An 11549-nucleotide genomic window follows, 5' to 3' on the forward strand; every position below is an offset into this window, starting at 1 on the left:
TCATGAATGCAATCAGAGAAGGGATATCTTAAAGACTACTGGACTGTCAGATTTTTCTGCCTGTATAATTTCCAGAGATAAACTTTTCAGAATTTCAGGTGTAGATAGGGTCTTTCATGGGCATCCTCAGTTCCATTTGTTACTTAGTGTTTAACAGAATTTCATCAATGTTTGATTAACATTTGTTAGTATTATTCATCATACTTCAAGAGGGACAGGACAACAGGGGTAGTGATGTTAAATGTTCAGTTTTTTCTTTTAGTTATTAACTAAATAATTGAGGGATTGGCAGCACATTGTTAGCATTGAGAAACCAGTCAGAAACTTCCTTGTCATGTCTTCTTGGATGACTTGTTCGTGGCTTTTCACACATGTCTGCAAGAGGCTACTTATAGATCTACTATGGAAAGTAGAGTGTGAATACAAGGGCCAAAGGATTTGGTAAAAATAATGAAAATTTTAACCAGCAAATTAATTTGAGTAACTGAAACCTGACAGCCAATTGGTTAGCTTTGTACCCCTCACTGAACTGACTTAATTAACAGCTTGTGTTCATGCTGTGTGGCTATCTCCACATCTATCAATACAAAGGATTATCATCTACAGGTAACAGTCCTCTCCCCTGAGGTCTGAAGTGTGCCTCATGTTCTTTGTACCTCCAATTAGAGTTTCTGTTTATTTATGATTTTGCTCTTCTTGATGTAAATAAGAATGTTATCAGTTGAAACACACATTGAACACAAACTATCTTGTTTCTAAATTTCAACATATAATTTCTCTTAAATGAATATACCTAACACTAAATATTAAATTTATAAGTAGGCATAAGTATGCTGTGAAGAATTTATCTTACTTTCCATCTGACACAATTGATGCAATAAATAAGCTATTAATGTCAGCGAAATCATACCGAATGAGAATTGTTTTACTCAATACTTCTGTTACTTTTAGACTTCCTTATCATTTTTAATAACTAATACTTGAGAACTGTTTACATACACTGTGACTCTTAATGCACAGGAAGCCCAAGGACAATAGGTGACAATCATTTTGCTCTCTGTCAGGCAATGCCTTTGCATACTTTCAACACTATTGATTTGTATATTTGTGATATTTTAAAATAGCACAAAATCCCATTTGTCTTGTCCAATAAATGATCATGAGGCAGGATACTGATGACTGGCAGTTCTGCAAACTGACATGTCATAGAACCCAGTGACTCAAGTGAAGGTAGCAACATAATGCAGCTTACAGGAGAGGCTTGTTTCTGGAAGTGAAGTCACTCTTATTTGCCTGTAGCTTGCATGTAAATGGAAGAGAGTTCCAGGGTTTGTACTGCTTCCATATTTTACTTTCCATCAAGAAATTGGAGCTTAAGTTTCAAAAAATTGCCCATCTTTAAAACTGGACTGATCAATGTAAAAATCCTTGTTTTGTCACTCTAAACAAAGAGAACAAATCTGTCATAGAAAAACTATAATTTGGACTTGTATTTTTTTCTGCCTTATTCTGAAGATATTCTGCTAACATCTTAGACATCCCAATATGATGTGGGTAAAAATGAGTACATGCATATTCTAGAAAAAATTTTAAATTGCTAGAATTTCTTAATGAATGTAGATAGCAATTAGACAAAAGGAAAAGTATGTTTTTGGTATCAGTTTCTGTAAACTTACCTCAGAAACAAAGTACCCATTATCATTTTTCTTGGATGTCTATTATCTACTGCATCAAAATTCATTTGTTATATGCCCATCCTTGACTCTCCCAGGGGCTCTTTGAGGCTAATCTGATGAATTAAGGTTCTAGTGGTGTGTAATTGCTTAGTGTGTCCTCTGTCCCTGGTAGCTTTTGCATTTGCTCATAGGACTTCAATGTCTTGACCCAATGAGGTGTGTAATAAGATTAGAATGACCAGACCCAAGCCCTTCCACTTAAAAGCATGCAGCAGTCAATATTTGTGGGTTGATCTGAGAATTCACATTACTGACAGAGCCACAAAAACGTTTTTTGAGAAGGAAGATATTTTAATTCCTCTAGGTCTATGTATGAGTGTGTTGACTAGTGTAAATGCTTTATGTTCTGGTGTTTACACAGAAGTAAATGCTGCTCTGTGATCATACTTCAAAGCAATTTTAATTAATATTTAAATAATAGTATTGTCAGTTGTATTAGAATTATATGTGTAATTATAGGATCATGTATTTCATTAAGTGTGTCTAAGTTTTGCTTTCTTTTACTCTACTATTACTATCTTGCAACAAATATATTTTCTATTTTTTTCATTTTTACTTAAATTAGAAGCCAGCTTGTCTTACATGTCAATCCCAGTTCCTTCTCTCTCCCCCCCTCCCCTGTCCCCAACCAACCCCTTATCCCATTCCCTTTCTGCTCCCCAAGGAGGGTGAGGCCTTCTCTGGGAAATCTTCAAAGTCTGTCATATCATTTGGAGCAGGGCCTAGACCCTCCCCATGTGTCTAGGCTGAGAGAGTATCCCACTATGTGGAGTGGGCTCCCAAAGTCCTTTCATGTACTAAGGATAAATACTGATGCACTACTAGAGGCCTCATAGATTAACCAGACCTCCATCTGACATCAACTTTCAGGGGGTCTAGAACAGTCCTATGCTGGTTTTCCAGCTATCAGTCTGGGGTCCATGAGTTCCCCCTTGTTCAGGTCAGCTGTTTCTATGGGTTTCTCTACTAATCGATCTCATTATCAGAGAAGGGCATTTAAGGTAGCCTCTCGACTATTGCTTAGATTGTTAGTTGGGGTCAACCTTGTAGATCTCTGGACATTTCCCTAGTGCCAGATTTCTCTTTAAACCTATAATGGCTCCCTCTATTTTGGTATCTGTTTTCTTGCTCTCCTCTATTCTTCCCCTGACTAGATCTTTCTGCACTCTTATGTCCTCCTCTCCCCTCCTCTTCTCCCCTTCTGTTTCTCCTATCTCCCTCTCCCCTCCCCTCATGCTCCCAAGTAGCTCAGGAGATCTTGTCTCTTTCGTCTTCTCCAGGGGACCATGTATATCTCTCTTACTGTCCTCCTTATTTCCTAGCTTCTCTGGCGGTGTAGATTGTAGGCTGGTAATCCTTTAGTCTATGTCTAAAATCCATATACATGTGAATACATACAATGTGTTTTTGTGACTGGGTTACATCACTCAGGATGGTTTATTCTAATTCTGTCCATTTGCCTTCAAATTTCAAGATTCTTTTGCGCTCCCCCCCCCATGCTGAGTAGTCTCCATCACATTTTCTCCATCCATTCTTCAGTTGTGGGGCATCTAGATTGCTTCCAGGTTCTGGCTATTACAAATGATGCTGCTATGAACATCATTGAACATATGCCCTTGTTGTTTGAATGTGCATCTTTTGGGTATATGCCTAAGAGTGGAATTGCTGGATCTTCTGGTAGACTCATTCCCATTTTCTTGTTGAACTGCCATAATGATTTCCAAAGTGGCTGTATGAGTTGGCACTCCCACCAGCAATGGAGAAGCGTTCCCACATTCTCTCCAGCATAGACTGTCATTGGTGTTTTTGATTTTAGCCATTCTGACAGGTGTAAGATCGTTTCTCAGAGTTGTTTTGATTTGTATTTCCCTCATGGGTAAGGATGCTGAGCACTTTCTTTAAGTGTCTATCAGCCATTTTAGACTCCTCTATTGAGAATTCTACATTTAGTTCTGTATTCCACTTTTTAATTAGATTTTTTTTTGGTGTTTTGGTGACTAGCTTCTTGAGTTCTTTGTATATTTTGGAAATCAGCTTCTCAGCATTTTGGCTAAGATCAAGTGTAGTATCTGTTCTTATCTATTTTTAACAAACAGTATTTTTATTTCATTTCCCATTATATGACCAGCTTTGCTCCAAGGATTCAGTTTTAAGGCTCTTTTTAGATGCCACATTTGTATTCACAAATTATTCTTATATGTCATATTTGGTTCTTCTTTTCCTTGTTCATCTCTGCTGCCAAAACCAAAAGCCCTAACAAAGTCTCACTATTCTATTCAATGTCCTGCATACCATAGGAACCATTTTTCTACTGTGCTCCAAATAACTTAGTGGGATATCCTTGACCTCCATGCCTCCCCACTCCCTCCTCTGGACACCAATATTCTGGAAATGAACTGTTAATATCTTTATCATGTATTGTAGCCTCTGAGGTTCTGAATTGCCATTCTGCTCTCAAGAGTCCTTGACTCTCAGTGCTAGCAAGGCCAGGTAGATTATTTCCCTCTTGCTGGTTCCACTTGGGCTCTCAAAGCTTCATAGAATTTTAGATGAATGAATTCTTTCAGTTTTAATTAGAGACTCTCTCCTCTTTGAGTTCATATAGCATAATTTGGGTAATAAACTCAAGTGAGGATATCACCTCCTGCTTAGAATAAACAATGTTTTAAATGAGATTTTCTGCTTCATTGTTTTCTGTATCAGACTTTGCTTCCTTTTGATAACATTTCTCCTTGGAGAATATCATAATTGACCCCTAAACAATCACTCTGGTGACTAAGGTACAGCCTCATCCCAGTAGGGACACAAATTATGATCCAACTTGATTGATGTACATCTTCAATGGTGACTTTTCTTAGAATCAGAATTCTTTCTCCTCTCTTCCCATTTTTTTTCCAAGATTTCACTAGTTTAAACATAGAGAATTTATGGTGTTATGGTTTCACAAAAGGTGATATTTTTTTATTCCTTCATCATAACCTATATAATTTCCTCCTCTATATTGCAAAATTTCACATAATAAATTAAAAAATGAAATTTCACATGAAATATAAAATTGATGTGTCAACAGTGTAAGTAGTATATGACCTGGCATAGGCATTGACCTTTACTGAAGAAGTCAAAAGGCCTAGATAGTAGCTAAGGGGGTCATTTTTTAATTATCCTGCTTGTCACTCAAAACTAAGTTTGAAATCTTTTTATTAATCCTCTTATCTCAATCAAAACCCATCAAGATAACTTTATTTTGTTTGCATATCATACTATTCTTGCTAACACCTCTGTCGTTTTATCTTTGTCTGCATATGGGACCTGTAGCAGGCTTTCTTTTAGGCCACCAACCAGCTCCCAAATCATGGCATGGAGACTTATTATTAGTTATGAATGTTAGGTCTTATGTTATGCTTGTCCCACTCACTCTTATAACTTACTTTAACCTGTTTCTCTTCATCTACATCTTGCCTCTGGGCTTTTCACCCTTGTTTTGTTCTGAATGTCCTACTCAGTGTCTGGCTGGTGGTGGCTGCCTGGCTGGCTGGCCCTGGGCATCTCCCTCTCTTTCTTCCTCATTCTCTCCTCTCTCTTTTTTCTCTTCCTACTTATTGTCTATGCCTTCCAGCCCTGCTTATCCTTCCACTGTCTAGTTATTGGCCATTCAGCTTTTTATTAAATGAATCAGGTGTCTTAGGCAGGCAAGGTAAAACAAATGTAACACATCTTTACATGATTAAACAAATGCAGCATTAACAAATGTAGCACATCTTGGCCTAGTTAAAGTAATATTCCACAAGGACCTTCATCTTTTCCCTTGGTAGTAGGCCCATAATAAGCTACTTGCAGTTAGCCATGAATCTCCCATTGTCTTTTAAGAATGATTGTCCCAGGTGAAGATTCTTAATCAGGTTCTGTAATGAGATGGGAGGACAAGAATGGAATTTTCTAGAAAGTATTTTCCTTCATTTTTCAAAGAAGGTAGGTGTATCTGGAAGAGTGATTCCAATATAACGAAAATTTTTATATTGTTTTGCATTAGTTTTGTACTGGGAGATACATGTACTGGGTCATATGTATATTGGGTAGGTGTTCTATCACAAAGTTACATCCTAAGATATATATTTTTGAGACAGAGTACCATTAAATTTCCTAGGCCTTGAACTCACCGTATAGCCCAGTCAGACTTTGAACTTCTGATCCTTCTGCCTTAGTTTCTACTCAAATAGCAGAGATGATAAGCCTGAAACACTGGGACATCAAGATCCTGAGTTTAGAAGTTGGTGACGAACTTGGTGTGCTGTTGGTATTATGTGCAGTAGGCCACAGGCAGTAGAGGCAGGCAGAACCATTGCTTAGACTTTGAGATGTTGAACCAAATCCTGAACTACCCTAAAAATTTCATTATACTTAAGAAGTTTATGTCCTTTGGGCAAATGAATGCTCCTTAAACCTTTCCACTTTGACTCTATATTGCCCCAAAATTGTTATGTGAGCCTGAGTATTCAGGTACAATACTGGTAATAAATCATACGCACTTACTTTAATGTAAACTTATTATACATACAATTTATTCTTTATTAATGACAACTTCAACTTTGTATACTAATGAAATAAATGTGCTTGTTTGTCTAATCCAACCCAACCCAATACAATACAATACAATGAAGTCCAATCCAAATTCATTGTAATTTGATCCTTATAAGTTAGGAGCATAATGATAAATAACTAAAGTCTCTGCTTTCCAAAATTAAGCCTTCATGTTCCTATAAGAGCAGAGTATTTTGAATGTGCCTTAGAAACACCACAGTTCCTAGCATACAGTAGTCTATTTGTGGGAAGGTATTAAAATCTTGGTTCCTTGGCATGGCTTGTATGTTTAGAAGCACATATTGCATGCTTAGAATCAAGGCTTCTATGAAACATTGCTCAACACAGATGAGTGCTTCCAGAAACAGCTCAGATTCATTATGCATTTGACTTGCGGTTAATTTTTTGACCTTCACATGTTCAGAAACCACATAGAGTTGCCAAAGTTTTCACAGCTCTCAATGTGAGTCACAGCCCACAGTTTAAGAAGTTTGGGGCTAATTCATTGGTCAACAAACAACAACTTGTCTGCCAAATCCAGCCGTGCACCTGTTTCGTAAATACAGCTTTGCTGGAGTACAGCCAACAATACATTTACTGCATTGTCTCCTGGACACCTTCTTCACATTAGCAGACTGACAGCTGTAGTAACAGAACTGAGATGTGACTGAGCAGGAGCAATGGATAGCAACACTTAACATGTTTATTGTTTGCTCCTAAATATCTGTGCACTTCTGTATCAGAGGAGGTCTCTTGTTAGAATGTTCTTCTCTTGTCATATCTGAAATGATAAAATCCCAAGTCTAAGCATCCACATTTGGTATGATAGTAACCACATTTTATTTCAAGTATATCCAATTGAGCCTTGACAAATTATTTTCTAAATGAACAGATATTAAAAAGATATATTTTAATTTATCTTAGAATCCAGAGAATACTTGAGACAAAGAAGAATTCATTTTAATTGTAGATCAGCTAATATAAAATAGCTTCACTCCTGTCTTTCAGAATGATATGTTTTGTGGAAGTATCCTACTTTTGCATCTATTTCAAGAGATGCCATTTGTGCAGACTACATAAAATGTTAAAAAGCATTCTGTGGCCACCTCATTCTCTCTCTCTTCAATCTTATAACAAAAGAACATATAATGAATGGTACAGTCATAAGTTCCAAAGAGAACACCTTTAATCAGACTACCCCAAAGCTTATACATGTCATGTCAGTCACCCTTAAGGAGACATAACACCATTCCCACATCTATGAACTAAAAAAACACATAGTGGAAGGAGCTTTATTGTATGAAGGGGATTAAACATACCTTCATGTCCATACATCATATTTGAATGTGTGTGAGCCAGACATATTCATTACAATTAGCATTATTAATGTGTGTTGATCTCCTGTAGATAGCAACAGCCTTTCTTCATAGTCTTAGAAGGGTGGAATAGAGCCTTAGGGTGGCCCATCTCCTTCCATGTGAGACTTGTGCTAACACCACTTGTACCCTTTATGATTAAATGGTATTGGAGCCTTTCTTCTACGATTCAAGAAGATTGTTTTTTAATATTTGTTTTAATATGAAGGAAGGACATGCTCATTTATCTTAGAAATGTTACAGCAGTGCTTCTTATCAGCCATTGATGATGAATGGGAGCCTCTCTTCTTAGCATGGGAGAGAATATTACACAAATCTTCTTGAGTTTCACCACAAATCTTTCTTAATAAAACTCAACTCATCAGTTTCCAGAAGAATATGTTTCAGCCATAAAAGGTATACCAACAAAGAGAGCTGTCTCGCAGAAAGCCCTTTTCATTCTGTGCTTTATGTTCACTGGGCTTTATGTGTAGGCACAGCTGTGGAAGCATTTTCTTTTTACAGAGAAAAATTTAGGCTGATAAATTTGTTTTTCAAAAGGACAGAATATCAACTTGTTGTAGAGTCTCTGATATTTATTAACTATCAATTAGAGTCTTGGAGAGTACTAAGTATTGTTGGGGGGATTTACAGTGGAAAGAAACCAACAAATAGCATTCTCCAGGAGTAAAATATGTTTTATGTAAATGATAGTGTTATGCCCACTAATAAATGCATCTAATCAGGCCCCCAGAAGTTCAAGGAACATGCTACATTTGGGCCCCCTTTCCGTGCACATCGAGAACAACTTATTTGCTATTGTCATGGTAGTAAAGTTCAATTTGTCCACAGTATTTTTCTACTTGTCACCTTGATGTCTAGTCAATATTTTAATCATATTTTCAAATGTGGATAATTATAGTTTTTTTCTCTTCAGATATCGGAATTACTGCTCAAGTTGATCTGAATTCAGGGATTTGAGCAACACCTCTCCAACTGGAGTCTACCATGTGTAGCCTTCTTAGTTCTTGGGCTGTAAATGTACATCATTATGCCTAGCCTTAAAAATCAGTTTCTCTACTCTGAGCAATCTCATTAGCTGCTAAGTAATCCTAGGAAATAACGACCAGGGAATGGTGAAAAAACTAGACCTTGTCTAGAATATATAATGGTTTAAATGTATTTCCTAGCACTGTAAAAATGTAATGAATTAATTAAGTAAACAAATATCTAAACATTGGTCATGGGCCATAGAAGCATTAGTGTCCTCCGAGTCAATTCTGTCAGAATCTTTGGGAATATCAGGAGGTGGTTTGAATCATTGGTTCCATTTGCTTTTTCCGGTTCTATCACTACACAGCTGAGCAGTATAGGCAGCAAAGTTAGTTAATTCACAATGGCAGATGGAAAGTAAGTAGATAATCATCACAGTATAAACATACCCATGATTCAGGGCTGCCAGCTCTGGCCATTGAGAAACTGTGTGCCAATCAGTGTTCAGAGTTATTGACTAGAAAACTCAGATTTGTTTTTTCCGCTGCTAGCTAAGCCAAAGGGCTTGGAAGTGTAAAAGACAAAGTATTTGAATACTGATATACTAGCTGGGGGAAAATTAGATGAAATGTCTCCAAATTAAACTCCAGAAATGCATGTGGTACTCAAGTCACCACAAAGACTTTACCATGAGCATCTTATAAATCTGCTACTGCCAAGACATTGGGTTGAATATATGGATGTTACCTAAAACTTTGTTCTAAATATTCCCTAATATGAAGCAAATAATAAGGGTTAACTCCATACTTTGTAATGTATCCTAAGTATAGAAAGAATCCAGTTGCTTATCCTATAAAATTTCTTACCAGTAGGAGAACAAACTTCATAATGGAAAGTAAAGTCTACCTTAGCAAATTAAAAATAAGTGCACATTGTAAAAATATGGAATTAATTTAGGATGATCATGACTAATATTGTTTTTTTAAAACTATGGAATATTTATGAGGAATCTCTGCATGGTTGATAAAGTATGTTTTAGGTTGTTAATGATCAACAAATCCCTTCATTTAGGCAGTTTGAAAATTTGCTAGGACATACTAATCAGAATATTTATTCATAGTTATAATTTCAATAGATACAGTACATATCCATGTGTGAATATTGGACATGTTTCAATCTAGTTAACTCATGATTTCTTAAATGTTATATTTTCATAATTATGGACCACATAGTCTATTTTTATTCCTTACTGTGTGTTGTATAATATTTTAATAACATTCTTTACTTATAGGCACTTGAATCAGTGATACTGTCCAAGAAAAACACACAAAACATTTAATACATACTGGAAAATGTCCTTGCTTGAAAACCACTGAGTCAACTCCACCCTTTTTGTCTTGTATTAGTATTCAATGTTGAAAATTATAATGCATTACTATGTTAACACAGCGAACATGAAAGAGAGGAAGAGTTGTAAATTGGTGTAATGATTAATAAATTATACATGTTTGTAGAAAATTACTACCTCTTAAAGTATGTTAGCAATTTCATGGATAAGAGAGTACAACAAATTCTTCCTTGATATTAAAACCAAGCAGAAAATAGCTAAAACTTTGTGTGTGTGTTTTATTTTTAAAATTTTTAATTCATTTTACATATCAACCACAGTTCCCCTCCTCCCACTTCACCCCACCTTTCCTCAGTCTACTCCATCCACTCCTCAGAAAGGGTAAGGCCTTCCATGGCGAGTCAACAAAACCTGGCATATTCAGTTAAGGCAGCCCCTTCCCACCTTACCCTTATAGCATGAAGTCATTAGGATTGAACAAGGCATCCTACAAAAAGCCAGCTCATGCACCAGGGATAGATCTTGGTCCCACTACCAGGGATCGCACAAACAGACCAGGCTACTGAATCTTATTTCTATTATCCAGAAAGTGTTCTACCTTCTTGAAAAGTTTTAAATATTATTTGTAACATCATCATCATATTATAGATACTCAGAAATATGGTAAATATTCATGTATATAGAACAATAAAGGTGTAGATTCATTCTTCTATGAACTCTGATGGGGATGTCCTTCTGTATATATGTTTCTCTTAATGGTTGATGAATAAAGCACTGATTGTCCAGTAACCAGGAAGGATGTATAGGTGTGGCTATCAAACAAAGAGAATGCTTGGGAGAGGCAGAGAGAAATGGTCAGAGACACCATGCTGCCTAGGGAGTTACATGCTGGATTATGGGTAAGCCACAACCTTGTGGCAATACATAGATTAATAGAAATGGGTTAATAATTAAGACAGAGCTAGCCAATAAGAAGCCTAAGCCATCGGCCAAACAGTTTGTAATTGATATAGCCTCGGTGTTTAATTTGGGGCTAAATGGCAGCAGGACCAGGAAGGAAAAAAACTGACTACAGAACTCAGTTTATAGGAGCTATTGGCAAGCATAGAGAAAAGTATTACATGAAAGGGTAAATATGAACAAAGTACAAAGATATATGTGAGGTAGCAGTTTAGAGGCTTTAAAACAAAACTACTGGAATCTAGACCACAATACTTCATATTAAATATTTTTGTAAGTATTTGTGTGAGCAAATAAGTTTACCAGTAATTTTTCTACTAGAAATAGGCAATGAAATCTATGGTGACTTTTTTTTTTTTTTTTTTTTGGTGGAGGACAAGTTTTTGTCACTGTCCTCACTGACTCTTCATTCCTCAGGACTCATTTTCAACATCATCTATTTTAAAAGTTGTGCATTAGGGCTAGGAATGTAGCTAAGTTTGTGGAGTTCTTGCTTAACATATACAAAGACCTTGAACTGATATTCAGAACCATCTATAACAAGCAAGGTGGCACACTTTTCTAATTCAGCACTCAACA

At 36.4% G+C, this 11549-nt stretch overlaps 1 pseudogene; it reads left to right on the forward strand.

Annotated features, from left to right (window-relative positions):
* Window positions 1-3766: 3766 nt before the first annotated feature.
* On the forward strand, window positions 3767-3866 carry LOC113834296 (annotated as a pseudogene).
* Window positions 3867-11549: the final 7683 nt, after the last annotated feature.

Source organism: Cricetulus griseus, chromosome 2, assembly GCF_003668045.3.
Source record: "Cricetulus griseus strain 17A/GY chromosome 2, alternate assembly CriGri-PICRH-1.0, whole genome shotgun sequence".
In the NCBI taxonomy this organism is placed as follows: Eukaryota; Metazoa; Chordata; class Mammalia; order Rodentia; family Cricetidae; genus Cricetulus; species Cricetulus griseus.